Source organism: Salvelinus sp. IW2-2015, unplaced genomic scaffold (assembly GCF_002910315.2).
Source record: "Salvelinus sp. IW2-2015 unplaced genomic scaffold, ASM291031v2 Un_scaffold2917, whole genome shotgun sequence".
NCBI classification, from domain to species: domain Eukaryota; kingdom Metazoa; phylum Chordata; class Actinopteri; order Salmoniformes; family Salmonidae; genus Salvelinus; species Salvelinus sp. IW2-2015.
In genome coordinates this window covers 21,767-32,759 of record NW_019944214.1, presented here as the reverse complement: position 1 = coordinate 32,759, position 10,993 = coordinate 21,767, and the positions used below count along the sequence as shown (strand labels likewise).

Below are 10,993 nucleotides of genomic sequence, written 5' to 3'. Positions count from 1 at the left end.
GTGACCCTGTTAGTATAATAAGGGGGTTCAGTGGTTCCTCTAGTGATGGGTGAACCTGTTAGTTTAATAAGGGGGTTCAGTGGTTCCTCTTACAGTCAGTCCCTCGTTGTTCTTCCCTCCTAGAGAGTACAGYCTGCCATCGTTAGGGTCAGGCAGAAAAGCTGGCCTAAGGCGAGAGAGYGAGATGGGGTAGAGAATGTTAACACTCCGACAGATCATACATAATTCAAGGTGAAGTGTGTTATGACACCTGTGCACTATAGGCCTAAATAAAGTTGGATTAGATTTTTGGATAGGGCTTACACATTGTCAGATCAGTCATCAATGAAACCTGTTGTATTTTGAATAGATTACAATCTTATTGCTCAATCAGAACAGAACAAAACACAGTTCTGCATGCTCAGCACATTGTGTTAAGCACACTGTTGCACTCAATAATCTATGGCATCCAAACTGACAGACTCGCACACACACACAAAAACTGACAAACACACACACTTCAGGATACTTACTCTGCCACATGCGTTGGAACCTGCAGAACAGGATCTGTCCACAAAAGAAAACGGAAGAAAATGTGCCTTTCAGTCATCAGTGCCATGAATAGTACACTGCAAATGATGACAGTACCGGTTGATCAAGAATCAGCAGCATGTATACAGTACACAATATAAACCACTACACTGCTGTCTTTCCTGTTTGAATATAAACCCCATAGTTCTTCAGTCCATAAACGATTACTCCCAAACACAGAATTAACTCAGAAGGTTTACTGAAAACTTTAAGGTCAGGGACCTTTCACTCTCTGACCTTGAGAAAATAAAAATTAAGGATCCATCTTTAATAACTCAAGTATTTTTAATTTTGCTCCTAAATTAATATTTGTGTGCGCCTATATTTTTCAACTTACGCCACACATGCTCCTTATAAAAATGGTCAGCATAGACCCCTGCAATGTTGGTCTCAGGTTAAGCGGCTCCTTAAATCACACTTGTCCTAACTGATAAGAGGCCAACGCCACTTATTTATCTAATGACAACAGTATAGCTTAAATAAACAGTGGCCAGTAGCCCACAGGGGACACATTAATACTCACTGTAAAGACCCAGGTCGTATTCTGAACTTCACAGCTAGAAATGTATTGTATAGAGCGGACATGATTCCCTATTCTACATGATAGAGAAGCAGGTCTGTTCTACATCATATATTACTATCTGAATGTCCTGTAATGTCACACCCCACTGAATGTGATACAGCACCCAGGCCACCCTGCCAAATGGGCACACACAGGGACCAGGGCGTGATGACATTACTACTAGACAAACGCACACAGTGGCAGCGGAGTCCACAAGGTCAGCCAGATGTAACCTCTGCTCTGACTGGCAGAGGTCTGTGCTGGGTGGTTTAGCTGGAACTGCGTTTACACAGGTAGCCCAATTGTGATTAAAAAAATATATATTTTTTCTAATTGGTCTTTTGACCAGTCAGATCAGCTTTGAAAAAGGTCTGATGTGGAAAAGATCAATTAGACCAATTAGTGGGGGGGGGGGGTGGCTGTATTCCCAAGGAATATTCAGTAGGGAACAACTCAGAACATCGTAGATGGAACAACAAAGCCCACCCATGGAAATACTAGGGTAACAAATCATTACAATCATGACTGGTGGTGATAATTTCTTTTACGGGCGACCATGCTGGAGATGTATATATTTTTTAGTAGAACGTTTTCTCCATTTGTAAACATAGAGAGCCGTGTTCTGATCTCAATGTTCTTTCCCTTCACTGAATATGCACTTCGCCTGATAGCGTAACTGTTTGTTGAGGACACACTGACTATTAATGTGTGTGTTGTCGTATGAAAGAGTATACTTGGCCGGTGTGTCATAAATGTCACTGGTAGGTGCAGCAGGGTCAAGACAGTGATGCGTCGTTTTATCCACGCATAGCATTTATCCTAGCAACATTCAAAGCCGCGCTGATTGGTCAGAGTTCAGTGTTCCTGCGTTTTAAAAGAACAAACGCTACAGACAGAATCGCCACCAAAACATTGCCATCCATACTGTAACGACCCTGGGTTTTAAGCGCGGAAATCGACTCTGCCGCTTGAGCATGCTTTTGCGGCACAGTCGATAGCGTGCTGGATTTCGGACTAGAAGGTCGAGGGTTCGAGACCTGCTCCTTGCTGTTTCATTACAATACTTTGCATTTCCCGTGAATTTGGATATGTAGTTGCATTTAACTATGTAYCTTTTTAGTTAGTGACTGCAACCAGCCTGATTGACCAGATGGATAGCATTGACATCATGGATAGTTTAATTGTTTTTGGAGATWAGTAAACTGTGAATTATATCAAGTGTTATCGCTAGCTTACATCGCCGATTGGGCTGAAGCTGTCTAGTAGTGCGTTGACCACACTAGGAGTTCGAAGTGTTTACAAAATGACTATTGAGATACTTAGCTACATGACATTTGTGCTAGTAGGCAACTAAAAGAGATGCTAGCTCCATTCATTCACCATTACTGACAATAATGTAATGTTAGCCATCTACAGTCACTTGTTGCTCGCCTTCAGTTAAGCTCATTTCAAAACGAGGCCGCGAAACTGCGCYTCTCCCGCGGTTCGTGGCATGGCAGGCACGAGCAAACTACGAACTCCCAGTTCGCGGGGATTCCTCTTTAGGGTTCTTCCGCTCATTACGTAATCAGTATCTCCGAACTCTGACCAATAAGCACGGCTTTGAATGTTGCTAGGTTACTTGTGGGCGTGGTTTTGCCCCATAAAAAGGACACACCAGGGATGGGACTCATGCCAACCCTGTGTTGGGTCCTACCTGCTGGGCCTGAGTGACAGGTTCCTACCTCCCTCCAGGCTCCTTCTGTGGGCATTAGTCAGTTAGGCCTCAAGGAAGACCTGCCTACCTCCTGGATGTGGGCTTTAGTTAGTTAGGCCTCAAGGGACAACAGCAGATGTTTGAGAAAGGTGACCTGGTGCTATCCCTGTCCATGTTCATATTAAAAMGGCATTTTGAGGAAACACAGGGCTCAGATGGGACCGATTCCATATTCTCATGTTTATTAATGATGTTATACGGTATCAGGTGTGACTCGCTGGTTTGACATGAAAGGTCAACCATTTGTGATCCACCGTTTCCCTGTTATTCAGCCCATCTGATATTTTTCACCTTGAATCCGAAATTGTGTTTCAGTAACGTTACTAGCCTAGCAACATGACTTCTAGTAAATGGACCCTGCTTTAGTATGCTAATCATACCAATGCTCATTCTGACCATGTAACCTCAGACAGGATGTTTAGATATGAAAGTGTTATTTTTTTTWTTGTCATGTGCACAAACAAGTACAGTGAAAGCCTTTCTTGCAGGCTCTTTTCCAACAACGCAGTAATCATTATCAGTAGTACTATAAAATAAAGTAAAACAAAAACAAGAGAAATATAAATACAGCAGAGCAGTTCACCCCTGCCTATTATGGCTGACCACGATTAAAGGCTATATCTGTCCCACTCTCTCCAGGTTAATGATTACCAGGTTAGCATGCGTGAGCAAAGCGTTCACTGCATTTACTCATGCGCTGGGAGAGCAGAAAATACAGTGAAAACACCCACCATTATCTAAACCCAGAAATGCCATTTACACAGTGAAAAATAAATCTGTCAATACATCCCTTTATGAGAGGTAGGCCTGAGAATAACACAGCTACTGTAGTTTTTGATCGGCAGCCTACTCCCACGTTCAGTGTTGATTTCTCTAACCATTCAGTACTTCAATAGCTGTAATTACAGTATTGGTACATGCAATGATACGCAGCTGAGGTAAAAAAGTAGGCCGACACGTGCATTCCTCCCCACTGCCTCGTACACTGTGTGATTAGTTCTCAAAATAATGTTTATGCTCTGAATCTGGTTTRCACCATTCAACAAAAGACGAAACACAGAGCTGGTCTTCACTTTCACAAACTAAAGGGGTCTCGGTTGTGATCCTTGTGGAACAACAATGGCACTTTGTTTCACAGGTGTAACTCAAACAGCACCTAAAGATTGATAGGACACAAAACAAAGGCGCTAGTGAATACTCAGGACTCTCTTCTTCCTTACCCTCTTTCAGCGTCCATTTGATAGAGCCTGATTTCTTGCTGCGCGTGTAGGTTCCATCCAGGGTGGACACAAAGAGCAGGCTTTCGGGAGGGAGACGGTGCTGGCGTGGCAGAAACTCTGCAAGACAGAACACAAAATACTGTTAAAGCACATCTATAGGGGAACAGAAGATAGTCTTCTTTAGTGGTATTCAACATAAGCCAAGGGCCTAATCTTAGTATTCACCTCTTTCAAAAGAGTTTAATCTACAGCCAATGCAAGTACATTCTGTCGACCAAAGAGCTCTGGCCTATCAGCCCTGATATGACAATGGCCTCTATGGCTAGACACTATAATATGGAAACTATAGCCATATCAGAGCCAAGGCCACATGTGTGCCGTTGTATTGTGTACGTGATGAATAATGAACGGTTCTACTAATTAAATTGTGGTATTATTGAACACGGATTCATAATCAGTTTGATCATACATAACTAACTTAAAATAGTCTACACTACATAGGAAACAGACAAAGTGCTGCATAACAGAGAACCTCCTGCCGTTTATAAGGCCCCAGAGGAATGCCAATACTGAGAAGGACTGTTTCCCTCATTAACTGAATACATATCCTGAATACTACTACTAGACTGGGACTGGGGGGGGGGGTGCAGGGATGCCAGAGGGTTAACTGCTGCCCATATCGCCAAACATTACCCCCTCCCCAAACTGGCTGTGTAAAACACTTAGGAGCAGATGAGGGGTTAGGTCTCGCTAGCTACCTGCCTGAGGGGGAGTTAAGGCTTCTGCAAGCTTCTGTTCGTCTGTGCTCGCATAGTCCCTAACAAGACCATCGCTTGAAAAATAAGAAAAGGATCAATAGTACTATCTGACCATCTTGAGACACCAAGTCAGAATTAATCTAAAAGATKATTTATGACAGATTTCTTGAGTTAGCGTCTTTTCCAAGGAGATCTTAGTCGCAATTTTGCACCTAATTAAGATAGATGTGTGGTGCACTATTTAGAGAGTTAATTAAAGAATCCTTACTGTTGACCAATCACAGACTTCTACTACAGACTTCAGCTTGCCTCTTTTCCCCCCATGTGCACAGCTGATGAACTGTTCCAAACTGTTTCGGATGGGAAGCATGCAGACGCCTTTAGCCGAAAAGGAGGCTTTGTATGGAGGGTGTGAKTGCATTGAGGAGCCTCTCGAGGCACGCAGAGACCAAATCAAGCTCTGTACCGCATCTCCGTGTGCCTCATTTCTAAAATATATTTATTTTTACAATGCGGAGGGCTCTGTATAGGTCCGCGTTGACAGTAGGTTGGGGCGGTACATCATGTATAAAACAAACTCACTCCCTTGACAACTTCCTTCACAATAGCTCTGCTCCGCTAAGCACAATAAGCATGAAAGCTCTGAAGACTGGAGGCTGCTTTGCAGTAAATGCTGTATGGCCACTTCAGATGTCAGATTGACCATGCAGAGCCTTTAATTGAACACAGTTTTTTTCAAAAGGGAGTCTGTGATAAGTGGGGAGGAAGGCTAGGTAAGGGTCTGGGGGTCAGGACTGGGAGACTGAAGAGTGGGGAGGAAGGCTAGGTAAGGGTCTGGGGGTCAGGACTGGGAGACTGAAGAGTGCAGCTAGTGCACAAAGGGTGTGAGGAGGAACACGTGCGCCAAGATTCAAGAACTTCTGCAAAAGAGCCACGCTGCTGTCTGCAGAGTCACCAATATCACTATTTTGGCCCCCGAGTGGCACAGCGGTCTTAGGCACTGCATCTCAGTGCAAGAGGTGTCATTACAGACCCTGGGTCAATGCTAGGCTGTATCACAACTGGCCGTGATTGGGAGCCCCATTAGGTGGCGCACAATTTGCCCAGTGTCGTCCTGGGTATGCAGTCATTGTAAATAAGTATTTGTTCTTAACTGACTTGCCTAGTTAAATAAAGGTTACATAAAAAAATTATTGGGCTGATAAAGCAAGCATGGTCGGCTTGCTTTACTGTGGAAACTCAGGGAGAAATGCGTTTCTCAGTCACCGCACAGACGAAGAGTGGGCTGAGATGGACATGTGATTGTATTTCTCTCCAGTCCTTCTCATATCACTCTCTCTGTGAGAGGGCCACAAGCCCACATGGGCAGACTTTGACTGGGTTCAGTAGCACAACATGGACAGCAATTTTGGAGAGAGGGAATGAAACAACCAAAGAAAGAGAACTGTATGCAGGCGTAAGTGGGCGTATGCCGCGGCTGAATCACTGACCACACTTTAAGCTCTGACAGAGGCCCAGTCAAGCCAAGGGGGTGTTTCTTTCCTTGGAAGTCTCTGTGGTCAGTGAGGCAAGGGATTTTTTGTTTGTTTTTTTTAAACATCACACTGATATGCGATCCGTAGTCTTCATTTTGATTTTGGCACAGGAAGAGGCCGGGTGGGGGTGTCTGTACTGTAGAGTGCTCTGGCTGCTCAAGGGTTTTGACTAGATGGGATACAKCTTTTGTAAGATTTTACCTTTCCCTAGCAAGTTAGGATAATTAACGTAGCAGGTTAAGGTTAGGAAGGGTTAGGGATAGCTAAAATACACCAAAAAATAAAAACATATTTTGACRTTCATTTCACAAAAGCTATACATCTCTTATAGCCATGACCCAGCTAAAGGAGGCAGCTAGGGCCAGAGGGATTTTAATACCTTGCCTGACTTGTGTGTGTACCAACCTACTCCATTAACCCCATCCACACTCCTCCAGCCGAAAACAAAGTTAGGACAGTAGAACATAGAATTGAATGTCTTAATTCAATGGGATGAAACATCCCCTGCAAAGGGCCCTCTGGATAGTATAACTAGCCCCCGCTGTTTCTGTTAAAGGCAGATCACTGATCTATAATTACTCGAGGCCCTACCCAGCACTCAGACACTTACAAGGGAGAACTAGGCCTAAGTGCTGTTAGGCCAGACACCAATGTGCCCCCCCCCCCCACCACCCACCAGTGAGCTAGGGCCTGAGGAGCACATGGCATCCAGAACAAACAGAGTACACTTCAGTGAATCACCCCTGGCCTTCTATGAATCAGACAGCCTTGTTATCTTGTCTTCCTCCCAGCCGTCTACAGTCTACAAAATGGACCAGACCAAACACACTCGGCCTGCTGGAGCAACGAAAGAAAACCAAGGTTACTGTATGAAGCTAGGCCTATCTGATGAAATCAAAGCAATAATAACCTAACCACTTCACTTAGGTGCTGTTTGTTAGCTACAGCTCATTTATTTAGCAGTTTATCTTAAAATGTCTTTGGTAAAAAAAGGAACCGTGTGTGTTCCTGGGTTTGTTTGTTCAGTTAACCCTGCTGTAATCTTACAGTCTACACACCAGAGAGAGCTTGTGTCAATACTGGACACCTGTGGTTGTTCCCACTGGCTTATCACCTCATAAGAACTGTACCAGGAACAGTAAAACAATAACCATCAATGTCGATKTATTATTATTCATCCCCACAAACCTCCAGCCTGCTCTCAGTTTCAAAATCAACATCTCTGGAACATCTGTCGGACGGTTGAAGTTTGTGAGAAGCAACACTCTGTTCGAAACAACGTTTAACACCTTCAGGCCTAAAAGTACAACACTGTTACGTGGTTGTTGGCTATACGGTATGATTGATAGTATAGGGGAGGGGAGTTCAGTTCTATACTGGTCTGTATCTGGGAGCGGGAGTAGAGAGAAAGGGTCATTGGAGCAGCCCCGTTTGGTTTACATGTCCTAATGCTTTTTACCAGGGAAAGCAGTCAGACATTGCGTAACACTGCTAGGGTTACATAATGTACCCGAACTTGGCGAAACAATTCTTGGCAGGTTCCGAGCTTTCACTCTGCCCTGCAATGAGGCCATGTTCCATTAGAGAGACAGAATGAACATGCCTAAGACTTCTCGTGCAGTGTATCAGGTACATGTGATTGGCAGGTTTCCCACCGTTAGTCAATAGGAATCAAAGCCTTCCAGGGAAGAGGGAACACAAAGGAGGGGAAAACAAGTAATTCAGTGTAATGTAATGCTACTGATGCTTAGAGCTAAAGGTCTCACTGGTAGAGACAGGTGAGAAAGTGTATTATTTTTTTACATTGCATCTAGACTTAGGTCTAAATGTGTTCAAATGTGATAAAGTAGGGGTGCATGCTGCTCTCAACCACTACTGGAATCACTAAGTGAGGCACTAGCCTACAGAATTCATAGGCCTAATCAAAAAGAGAGTGAAAAACATTGACGCTAGATGCACCCTCCAGAAGGGACATGGAGAACAGAAACCGGACACAGTACAAGCTGCTTCAGAAATACTTAGTGGAACTGAATGTAGAAATGACCTTCCAACCCAAATCTGCAGGATCCCTGTTAACTGACCTACTATATCAGACTATACCATTGCCTTGAAGAGGTGTTATTGACAGCAACTTCGACAATTTGAACAAGGTAATTAATGCTTGACTCTATCAAGTGCTTTATCAACCTTGCCTCCATTAATTCACCTTCAATGGAACATTTCCAAAACAGTCCGAATGTTTCCTCCCATTTGTAGACTTGCTGTAGCGCTCACAGTTTGTGTGCAGGCATGAATTAAGACAGAACTGATGACGCTCATTATCATTTCACTTCTGGTGACCACAGATCAAAATCTAAGAGGAAATGTTTTTTTGAAAAGGTGAAGAAATTAAACTGACATGATGTGCAAATGGCCATGCATGACCAGGTTATGTGTATTTTGTGTTGAACAGCCTGCGTGTCCCATCTTGAGCATCTTGACCTCATCACCACCTTGCATTAAATGTCACTGTGGTTTTATTTTAACTGTCTACGTTGTTTTGCCCACATGCAATGCACACGTAGGCAGGTCGGATGGCCAGATATTAGTGTGTGCAGAGACTTAAAACATCAAGCATGTTTGTGTTGTGATTTTTCTGTGCATGGCCATTTGAGCTCCCTTCCACTCGTCAACATTCAGTGGCACTGTCTCTGCCGTGGCTGCACGTAGACCCTAATACAGCCGCACAAAGTGCCTGCACAGCCGGTTGGCCTTGTGATAAGATAGGACGCGCACACACACACACAGTCAAACAGAGCATGCAGACTGAACTCTGTCTATACGCACATGGTAGCACGGCCTGCAAGTATAACTGGGACAATAAACCGAAAATTATCAACACCAACCAAACCGACCACTTATCATGGACATTTTGCTGATATCATTCATTACGATAAATAACCTATAGGGGCCTACTAGAGAAATGTGAAGTTTTAAATTAAATACGTTTTCTAATATGGGTGACTGTTGATGGGAAAACTGATAGCTACAACATTCAAAGTAGTATTATTAAGGGTAATAAATAAAAAATAAACTGGTGCACATTAATGTTAAACTTATAGTTCAACTTATTGTTATCATGACAATAGTCAATGTATCGTTATATGGATTTTTGCCCAGCTCTATCTACAAGTCTGACTGCAAGAGTGTGCGCACAACCAGAACAAGCATGCTGAATTAATGGGGCACTGAGTGTGTTAAACATCCCTGCACTGCTATTCATAAAGCTACATGTTGGATAGCTACATTTTGAAAGCACTATGACAATATTTTTCTTTTATGTTTTTTCCCAATTTAGAAAGAAACATTTAACACAGAGCAATGGGCTTGCTCCAGCAACCAGTGAGGTGGTGGAACTTCACCTGATTGYTCTTTACTGACAGACTCTTTACATGGGYGTCTAAAGTCTAACCGTATCAATTTAGCCAGGGTCCCTAGCCTGGCTCTAATGCCTTGGCTTCATCTTATGGCATGGTTAGATTAGCCAACTAGTGTGACTAAACGGCTAGGTTGTTGAATAAATGCTGTACAATACATTACCTGTAACATTACCCCTACTACAAAAACAGGAGACTAGCTAATACTACAGTAACGTTAGCTACTTCAAGKAATTTAACAGCATACAATATTGGCCTTAGCTTAGTTGGAATCGACACTAGTTAACTAGGCATAAAATATATAACTGGTTGTTAGCTAGCCAACCAGCCAAGTATACTAGCTAACGTAAGCTAGCTAATAACCATTTAGCCAAAAATATCAGCTAGCTAACTAGTTGTAAATATTAGCTAGGTGGTGCCATGCCCGTCTTTTCTCTTGTTAGTTAACCCCTAAACCCATTAGCTAACTAGCTAGCCAATATGCCAATTCCTCCCACTAAGGTTCAGTATCGTAAATTAGGTTAGCTACTTACCATTTGAAGTGGGTCAATACTACACAGTAAGGTGAAAATGCACCACAATAGGGCCCGACTGCTAACCGTCCAGTCCATCATACAGTCCAGAAGGGGTAGTACGAGTTACATAGAATGCAATGCGTCGATACAACCAAGTTTTAAAGTGGCATTCCCAAAGAGTTACGGTATCAAAACATTTCAGTTTGTCTGTGGCGTTGCTACTCTTCTTGCTTCGGTAATTAAGTGTCTCTGGCTCTGTGCCTGTCCAACTTGCATCTTCCTGAAATTAATATGTGGGTGTTGGATTTAGATTGCGATGTCCGAAACAGTGGAGGAGGGGGGAAATTCTAGGATGTCTCTCCACCAATAAGTACACAGCTAGCTACCGGATATGCTTTGCAAGCAAGTATAAATTCGTCGGGGGTTTTCCGGTCACATTACYTCTAGCAAGAGAAACATGGAGCGTATGGCTGATTACAGACGCATGGCTCAATCTGTGCAGKCTAAACTCGAATTTTGTTTATCRATATTGTTTGATGGACGCTAAAAGATTATGCATTGAAAACTGTAGTGAGTGAATGTCAACTAATCCCTATTATGTAATTTGGCAAGGAAGTTAGTAGAAAGGCCAGTAGCTAATGGCTAACTAGCTACTTAGGAC

The 10,993-nt window shown here is 43.2% G+C and overlaps 2 long non-coding RNA genes across 2 annotated transcripts in view; both read right to left on the bottom strand.

The window, feature by feature from the left end:
• The window catches only part of LOC139025597 (uncharacterized), a 32,855-nt gene that overhangs the window by 3,298 nt on the left and 18,564 nt on the right, over positions 1-10,993 (bottom strand). The window lies entirely within an intron of this gene.
• On the bottom strand, positions 7-10,685 carry LOC112074984 (uncharacterized). The gene is made up of 4 exons (XR_002894887.2): positions 10,351-10,685; positions 4,109-4,225; positions 513-546; positions 7-166 (listed from the first exon to the last, which is right to left on the bottom strand). It is a non-coding gene; the product is annotated as an uncharacterized lncRNA (long non-coding RNA).